This window comes from Belonocnema kinseyi, chromosome 2 (genome assembly GCF_010883055.1).
Source record: "Belonocnema kinseyi isolate 2016_QV_RU_SX_M_011 chromosome 2, B_treatae_v1, whole genome shotgun sequence".
Taxonomy (NCBI): Eukaryota; Metazoa; Arthropoda; class Insecta; order Hymenoptera; family Cynipidae; genus Belonocnema; species Belonocnema kinseyi.
The window spans coordinates 136286496-136296650 of NC_046658.1; positions in this window are offsets into that span (position 1 = coordinate 136286496).

The following is a 10155-nucleotide window of genomic DNA, read 5'->3' on the forward strand; positions in this document are numbered from 1 at the left end:
CAACTAATGTTGACAGAGAACCGACCAGCGAGACTCAGGGTTGAGCTCGCTCTTTCTTTCGCCCACGGGTGAAATTTTATTTTTGTTAGTTTTGTTATTAACTTTGAATTATTTCACACCAGTATAAAAAATCCAAGAGAATACTTTACTATCAGCAAATTTTAACTATTTTCTGAAGAAGCACATTTCTCAAGATGGGAATTTAGACGACTTTTCGACGATCACATTCTAAGATATTCCTCGATTTTTTAAATCAAGGCATCTACTCTATCGACTATAAAAGTTTATTTCCTATCCCTATTATATTTTACCATAAATCTTTCTTCGTAATTATAAATATTTTGATATATAAAAACGTTCCTTAGTGCTTTCTGTATAACTTTCTAAATCCTGAACGAGATATCTTAATCTGTGTGGACGAAGTGAGGACCAAAAAAATGAAAATCATTCTATACAAAAATTTCAAAAACGAACTTAATCACGTGTTCTCGACTTTATCGACGTTTAAAGTTTCTTTTTTCTCCGCTATAAATCACTAAAAATGCTCTAAAAATATACGCGAACCAAAAAATCTGAAATGCATCAAACCAAAAATTATATGCAAACTGCTATAACTCGAACGGTAATATCCTGTTTTATCAATTTATAAATAAACATTCTTTAAAATTATAAACATATTGATGCATACACACGTTCTTCAGTACTTTTTATTTAATCTGTTAAATTTTAAACACGAATTCCCAATTCGAGTGGACATAGTGAAGACAAAAAAAATGTTCATAACAGGGGACTAGTATGGTCAAGTGGTCACCGAAAAACATGCCCTTAAATTAAATATAAGATTTAATGCATCGTGTCCTAAAAATTTTAATTTTTTCCAGATTATGCCTAATTCACAAAAAGAGTTTAATTGGCGCTACAAAATCCGGGAAAATCTCGATCACAGTTTGCACAAAATCCTGGGGAAAAGGAAACACTTCAGCATTGATCAATTATGAATTTATTCATATATGCCAATGAGTATACATAATTCTCAGAAGAAATTTGTATATCTAATAATATGCGAGTATCCAAAAGGAATTTATGAAGACACTCCCAAAGTTGCAAAATACACCTTTGTAGTTCCTGGTACTGTTAAAAACATGTGGTCGTTTCTCGCCAGATATGCAGGTGGTTCAGCAGGATTGTAAAGGTCAAATGCTCCACGATTCACCAAATTCAATATCCATATCCTCATTTCAACTTCTATTGGAACTTCTTCAGCAGGATTGTGCCCGGGAACTCTATCTCTCGGTATGAGGGGACGAGAAGCAAAACGACTGGGGAGGCCGGCCACACACATATAAACTTGATAGCTTTGAAAGTTCGGCGGGCTTGTCCGAGGACTCAGCCAATCGGGAGGCTCTCGCGCGTAGTAGAGTGCACCTTCAACAGTGTGGTTATTCGACATTCTCACCATAACGTAATCAGCTGCGACAGCACCTTTTTTGTGGAAAAAAAATAAGTTTATGCAATTTGAGTACACTAGTAACTTACAGATTGGACAATTTTTATTCCTCAAAAACTTCTCGATTTTTCCAACTCTATTATAACTCATGATAAGAGTTAGAAGAATGCGACAACAATCTACGAGCATCTCGCAATGTTTGAAACTTTATTTTTCAATTAGGCAAAAAAATCTTTACGTATCCCTTAGATATAACTCAAAACGCCAAAGCGTTATGGCCGATTTTAAAATTGTTCTTTATTTAATAAAAAAATGAAAAAAAATTACTTTTGAAGTATACCTGTTTTTAAAAAATGCTTTGATTTAATCAAAGATACCTAGAAAACTAAAGACAACTATCCAAAATAGATGTCTAATAGCAATGCAAATGTTGAACAATGTATTGAATTTGTTATGAACAAATACAGTGAGAGTCTTTAATAGCCCTCCCTTCTATAGCTATTCCGAGAATTTACGCCGTGTTCAGGTAGGTGTAACAGTGGCTGCGCGGTGTACGCGGGGTCTGCGGTTGTCACTCAGGCGAGCACTGAGGCGTGAACGAACAAAAGTGGAGCAAGCTATAATGAGTTAGTTCCCGCCCATCCTCAGCCCCGAAATCGGCACAATAGAAGAGTTTTACTGTAAGTGAATGAAAATAGTTTCGTGGGCATTGCCGGCCATTCGCTACTTTATTCACAACACATTTTAACAATTCATGGACAAGAAAAGACATAAATTGAAGATATCACTTTACTTTTTTGTAAGTGCATGGTTTTTAAACAGATACTTGGATTTATGAAAAAATGTCCTGGCAAATCCGTCCAAAATAAATATATAAATAAATAAATAATTAAAATCAATGAACAAAGAATTAATTAGTTGATTTCATAAAACCTAAAGAAGAATTTGATATTTTATAAACATAGTTTATCAGCAATTATCTATATTTAGTTCGGATAAATCAATTTTCTTTTACGGACTAGATCATATATTAATTAAAAATTAAACCGTACAACCACATTTTTTCGTGCAATAGAAAAAGCTAATATTTAAAAAAATATTAATTAACAAATGCCTCATTTGGTAATTTTCGGAATTAAAAACTTTTTTTTCATAGCAACCTTAAATAACTAAGCGTGAAAATTTTAATTTCGTTCTCCTCTTCCCCCTTTCCCAAAGAAATTTTCTTGCTTCTCCTGCTTTCAAGAAACTTTTCGTTTCAGTCGTTTTTTTCCTTAAATACGAGCTGTCTTCATAGAACACACAAAGAAAATCCCGCTACTTTTCTTTAAAACTTTACTCTTTTTCATTCAAATCCGCTTTTACAATTTGTTCAAAATTAAACCATTTTCTTTATAATTTGTGTATTTTATTATAAAATCTTTGTTTTTTACAGGAAATTATTATTTTAAGATCCATCGTCTGGATTCAAAATGCAGCTACATATTTTGTTACATAGATTCAGTGTCACTTGACTAGCATTATTGGTTTTACACGAGAAATTAATGAATTTAATTATTTGTTGAAAATAATAGTTTTAACTTGAAAATTGAACAATTCGTTTTCACATTACTAAGACTGATGTACCCGAAGTGCCAAGTTCAAAAAATTTCTTATAAAAGTTGTAAACAAATTTGGAAATAAAAAATTTAAATAATCTCAAAAATAGCTGGATCAGTTCCGATGCGCCAAATGTATATTGTTTAATGTATCACGGCGGTTCTAAAAAAATTTACATTTAATCTTGAAATTAGAAATAAATATAAAAATTGTTAAAAATCCATAAAAGCTTTTTGGTAGTTAAATTTTAAAACAAAGAAATCAAGTTTTAAAAAAAGTGTAATGTTTAACAACCAGTATTTATTTTTTCAACCCAAAAATTCGAACTAATTACATGAATCCTTATCCCAATTCTTAAATTGTTAATTAAAAAGATAAGTTTTCAACCAAAAATTTCAATTGTCAAAGAAAAAATTTATTTTTACGAAAATAATTAATCATTGCGAAAATAAATCTAGAAGATTATAAGTTTCTAGAACATCAGATTCGAAACCTATGTGATTTTTTAAATGTACAAAAGGTTGTTTTTTCTCGAAAATTGAACGTGATTGAGCAAATATGACATCAGATTCGAAATGTGATTTTTAGTTCCACTTGGGTTCATTATTTTCAAAAAAAAGCTTCTTATAAATATTGATGATAATATTACATCGCACTCACTATCAAAATGCAGAAAGCAGGCCAATGCAGGCAGAATAAGAGCAGCAGTAATCTTCATTATCTCTAATTGTCACAATGAATGTGAAGTAAGAGATTGCACTAATTTTTTAAGAATTTCTTCTTCATAAGGACTCGCCAAGCGATGGCTTTTTATACCAACTTTTACGACTTCTAAGTGACGCATCTTATTTATCCTAAAAGTAATTAAAATGGAAGAAGGGAGATCGTTGATCGCTGACCTTAAAATTTTCTTTACTTTCCTAGATTTAACGCCCGTGGCACCATCAGTATAATTAAATATTACAGTGTGTGCAAATACGAAAATTAAAATACTACTCTTCGTATCTCTCTTAATCTAAAATATCAAAATTCAAAGATAAAAAAAAATGAATTGTACATTCGAACAAAGCTAGCGTATTTTTGGCGGTTTCTTACGTCTTCGAACAATCTGGAAAAAACGCAAAAAAAAATAATAACACAGCAGTAACTTTTAATGTTTTTGTCACTTTTTTTTACATTTTGCACCATTTTTTATTATTTTAAAAAATTTTCATTATTATAGAAAATTTTCTGGTGCAAAGTATCGAGAACTGGCGAAAAATTATTTCCAACAACAAAAAAACAAATTTTAAACTAAATAAATGGACTTTTGTTTGCAAGCATACATGTGCAATAGAAAAAGATTCCAAAAAACAGTTGAATTCTTAATTCAGAAAATGAATTTTCTACTAAAATATGAGACTTTCAATTAAAAAGAACAATTTTTACCAATAAATAGAATTATATTTTATTTTAAGTTTAAGAAATATCCTCTAAACCAAAGCAAAATAAATTTTCATCAATATAGTGAAATTTTCAACCAAGGAAATGAAATTTTTACCAAAAAGATGCATTGCATATTACATAACTTTTGACAAAGATTTATCTGAATAATTATTTATGAAAATTTATTTTCAATACAAATTTTATGTTCAAGAAAAAAAAATAAATATTGTATCCATCATTTTATCTCTGATAACTGTATTATTTTTCTAAACCTTTACGGTTTTTAAGCAGCTTACTTAATTTTCTAGTAAAAAAGACAAACAAAATATATATATTAGGGTGTTCCAAAAAGCGCTTTTCGAGATACAAGACAAGACACCCGCACCCGCCCAAAGTTTTCATTGCCGATGAAAGAAAATCCGTAATTTTTTGTTTTAATTCGAATATTAGTTCCTATAATATTAATTCAAAAATTGAAACACTACATTTTTACGTATTATTGTTACTTTTAAGCAATGTTCGTCGCCTTCTTCGTATAAATAATTACTAATGGACGATTTTATTATTGCCAGTGACTCTTGAAACAATTGCAAATTTTTTAAACAATTACTTTTCCCAAAAAATGTAAAAAAACAAACTTTTTTTTTATTTAAATATAATTTGGTTTTCATTGTTTGAAGTAGTAAATGTTTCCAAAAGCATTACGTTATTATTAAAATAATGATGTATTGTCTATTTTCAAAATTGCTAAAAGCAAAGCCAGAGACATCAACTTTCAGTTTAAATTAGTATCATATGCTACGTTTGGTTGAATGATTACATACTTCTAATAAATTTCTTTTAAAGTTCAAAAAATTTCTATTTGGTTAAGCAAATATACTTCGTTCAAATAATAACTTTTTCAAAAATACTTTCAAAATCGTAATTAATTGTATGTCTTCTATTTTATTTTATTTTTTTAATTGTCAAAAAATAACTGCTTGAAAAAATTAAAATTGTTTTAATAAATAGAATTTTGTTAAAATTGAGAATAAGCGTATCAAAATTATGTAATTACAGTGAACACTTCAATAGCCTTCCCTTCTATAGTCATTCCGAGAATTGAAGCCGCGCCGTACGTAGGTATAAGTTGAACTGCGAGGGGGCTGCGGGGTCTCCAACTGTCACTCAGGCGAGCAGTCAATCGGGAACAAGCAAAATCGGATCGGGCTACAATGAGTTATTTCACTTTCAAGGTCAGCCCCAAAATCGGCGCTATAAAAGAGTTTCACTGTATTTAACGGAAGTGGCATAGGATACCAATTTGATAAAATTATACATCTTCGGTTCAATTTTTTGAAACTTCGAAAATAAACAATAATGAATAGTTTAAAAAATTACGCAATGATTTTAGAGAAGTTTACTACTCCAAAAAATGGCAAACAATTGAATTTCAATCAGAAAATACGAATTTTTAAATATTTTTGGGCAGTAAATAATTGTTCAAAAAATTTACATCCGTGTGAACAATTAAGAATTGTTTAAAAGGTCATAGTAAATATTCAAATTGTTCATTAGTAGTTTTTTTATTTTTGGGTCATATTGGTTAATAACATAGTGAAATTTGCAACCAAGCTAATGGATTTTTTACCAAATAGATTGATTGCACATAACAAAAATGTCGACAACAAATGTAGAAAAATATTTCTTCAAGAAAATTAATTTTCAATAAAAATGATGTTTTTGAGAAAAAAATTTTAATCCATCATTTTATTCCCGAAACTGAAAACTTCAGTATTTTTTGAACTTTATTTTGTGTTCTGCACTATTTTCGTAGGATAAGCTGTTTTTTCACAAAAATCTGAGACTTTCGCAAAACCTATAAGTCCCCTTTGCATAATTATTTATACTTTGTAAAATCTCTTTCTTCATGGTTTATAACAATTTTTAAAAATAAAAACCGTCAATTACCAGAATTTTTTGAAAATTTGTAATAATTTTTTCCCCAAGATTTGAATAAGTAAAAATATCTCGAATAATTGTATTAGTAATTTTCTAATCATCTTTGGTGGTTCACGGTTTGCTCCTTTATTTACATTGCTATTTTTTATATAATTTGAGTAATGGAAAACTATGCAAAGCCTAAAAAACAATTTGTTTAAAATATACTTTCTTGTGCCAAGTTTTTTAAATTTTTGTCTCACTTCTATTATATGTTTTTCCTTGTTGTGTGGAGAATGTCTTAGAATTTTTGCAATCATGACGAATAATATTTATGGGTGCAATTATGCTCTTGTATTTATCTGCTCTTAAGAAATTATACATTTTATGGCTTTTACCAAATGTAAATTTTGTTTATAATCTGACATAAAATGAGAGTGTTTTTCTTCTATTATCTATAATTTATAATTAGAAGGTATTTTCCTAAAACTAATATGTTTATTTGAAAAATATCGAAAGCTAAAAGAATTTTCATATTTCAGTTTAAACGTAGCTTATGAAAAACTGAGTACTTGGATCTCATTAGGACCTTCGTTTTCTTTAAAAATATGCTTAAATTTAAAAGTCTTTGCAGATATTCAAAGTTTTTTCTTCCATTCAAAAAATGTCATAATTTACGTTCCATTTGACAGTGACTTATTTTATTTTTGAAACGATTCCTTACGACATTTAAACTTTTCAAAAAATTCTTGGATTTAGGAAGCAGTATAGTTATTCTTAATTATAAGTTTTGAATTCAATAATTCGTTCCCTTATATTAAATAAAAATGTGAAAAATGTAAATGCTAAAATATATTCAGGAGATAAGATAAGTTCCTGCTTATTAAAATTCATTAAAGATTAAACAAATACTTTCTGTAGGCCGAGACGCAAGCGTACATAAAACAAGGTTTAAGTTATAATTAAATAATTATAAATATATAAGATAATTCGATTTCATCATTTTGGAGCAAACTCTCTTACATATAAGTAACCTTGGAGAATGTGACGTAGATTGTTTACAAGTATCACGATTAAATTTTAATTGTCTTAGTATAAAGATGAAAAATTGACAGAATTTTTTTTTTTATAAAACAAACTGTTTCCCTACAAAAATTTGCTCGAATCTATCAAAAAAGAATTAACTTTTGATCCACTAATAAATAGTTTAATTTTCAATTATAAACATGGATCTTCATACGAATTAATTAATTTTAAACAATGTGGTTCATTTTTCAATCACGAAGATTAATTTTCTCCCACAACGACTAATTCATAAAAAAGTACCTAATTTTTCAACCAATTTGTGTTATTTTCAATTACAACCAATCAATTTTGAATCAATAACTAACTAAAAAGACTGTTTTCACTTTCCTTTAAATATGTCCTGATAAGTAAATTGTGTAATAAGACATGTCAGTTATAAACCAATAATTTGATAATTAAATTTTCAGTTTAAAGAACAGTTTTTGGAGAAGAAACGCATTTACAACAAAAAAGTTTGACTTTAGATCACGAAGATACATTTTTTACCAAAAAAGATAAATTTACAACAATACATATAAATTTTTCATGAAATTTTAAATTTCGAACCCAAATCCATATATTTTTATCAAATAATTTAATATTTAAATCAAAAATAATTAAATAAATTTCTAACTTTTAAAACTAAAATTAACCAGATTCTAACAAATAATTATATTGTTAAATTGCCTGTTAAAAATAGTTTATAATAAAAAAAAGAACACAAACTGTCAACTAAATAGTTAAGTTTTTAATAAAGAAGAATTATTTTTCACCAAAAATCAATTGAGAAGAATTGCACTAATTTATAACGAAGGCCTGGGCGAAACGGACGTATTTATAACAAAATATATCAATTTTCAGACAAGTTGATGCATTTTTGACTGAAAAAGATTGTTATTAAGATTGTTAATAAGATTGTTATTTAAATTGTTATTAAAATTTATATATTCCACTTGTGAACAACTCTTGGAATACAATACGGTAGAAAAAAATATAAATACTTATTCGATAAAAGATTAAAAATATATAAAATTAATTTTTTTCAGCATATCTAAACTATAATAAAAAAAGGCTAGATCTCATGAGATCAAAACAATTATTATAACATTAATTATGCATTGGAAACACTCGTCCTTCACTGTCAAAACTTTTGAATTAGGAAGTATCTGTAAAAATTGAATTATGAATTTTATAAAAATCTTTGGTGGTTCACTTTTCCCTAATAGAATTTGTAAAATTTTTACCATTAATTACTTAAATTTGATCAGTTTTGGCTTATAAATCAAAAACGCATAAAAACTCACTGAAGTTCATAATCATTCCTATACTCAACCCTTTTTTAAATAAGAAAAGTGTTAATTGTTCAAATATTTTTATGATATGATTATAAAAAAAAATTTTTTAATGATTTTATATAAAATAATTCAATCTTTCTATTTATGTTTTTATTTTTTTAAGTCGGAAAAAACAAGGAGAGTATTTTTTCATTCAGATGAAACAAACTGCCTCGTGCTTAAATTATATTGACTTAAAATTACGATATTTATTAATTGAAATCAATTAATAAATGTTAACTTCCTCCCAAGAAGTTGTACTATCCACGAATTTTTTCAATCATTGGAACATAGTTCTTTTTTATGTAAGTTTAAATATTATTATTTTATGAATTAAAATTACTTTCTGAAAACACAGTTTTTTATTTGTAATATAATAAACTTTCTTATCTAGGTTCAAATGTAGTCCAGGGAAAACTAGATATTTGGATCTCATCAGGACCTGGGTATTCGTTAAATTATTTTTCGATTTAACCCTTTACGGCGTGGGCTTAAGGGTTTTTGGGATCGCTGAATACGAATCTGGACTCAGAATTTGAAAATTCAAAATGTCGGATCCAATATGGCTGCCGAAATTGAGAATATTTTTGAATTTTATCTGAAAATTGGTATACAGGGGTTTTTGGGGTTAGTGATCACGAATATGAATTCAGATTTTGAAAATTTAAAATGGTGGATCCAAGATGGCGCGCGAAACTTGGAATATTTTTTAATTTTTTTCTGAACATTGGTATACAGAGGTTTTCGGGGTCGCTGATCACGAAATGAAATCAGACTTTGAAAATCCACAATGACCAATACAATATGGCGGTCAAAATAATAAGGTTTCACTCGAGTCGTTTCATAAGGTGTCACTCGAGGCCTGACATGGTTGTTCTTGCCTTCGAGAAGCGAACCATGTTCGTTATCCGATTATCGGCGCTCTTGGAGGTGCCAAGCTTTCACTTGCTATTAGCCTAAAAAGCATCCCTGCGTGTCAACAATATGCTAGAACACTTGCGGGAAAAATGCAGAAGGCGGTTGCCCTTGGGTCACTTCGTGTTCTTAGGGTGCACGAGGCTTTTGCTGGATCGTCGTATTGATTCTTTTATAGACTGTAACCACCTATCTCACGGTTGTGAGACGTGGTTGTAGCTGAAATTTTACCGCGATTTCGCTGGAAGCGGGTGCAATTTTTTAGATTAGCACCCGCTCCCGGCGAAATCCTGCGGTTGTCCTTATGAAAAATTTTTAATTATATATATATTCGGTTCGGTTCGGTTCTGATTCCTCTAGAATCAAACCGAAGGGCCTATGACAAAGCCACCGAACGTGTCCTCGGGTTGCGGATAGAGGGTCCCTGTACCAAGGGTTTCTGCTGAATAT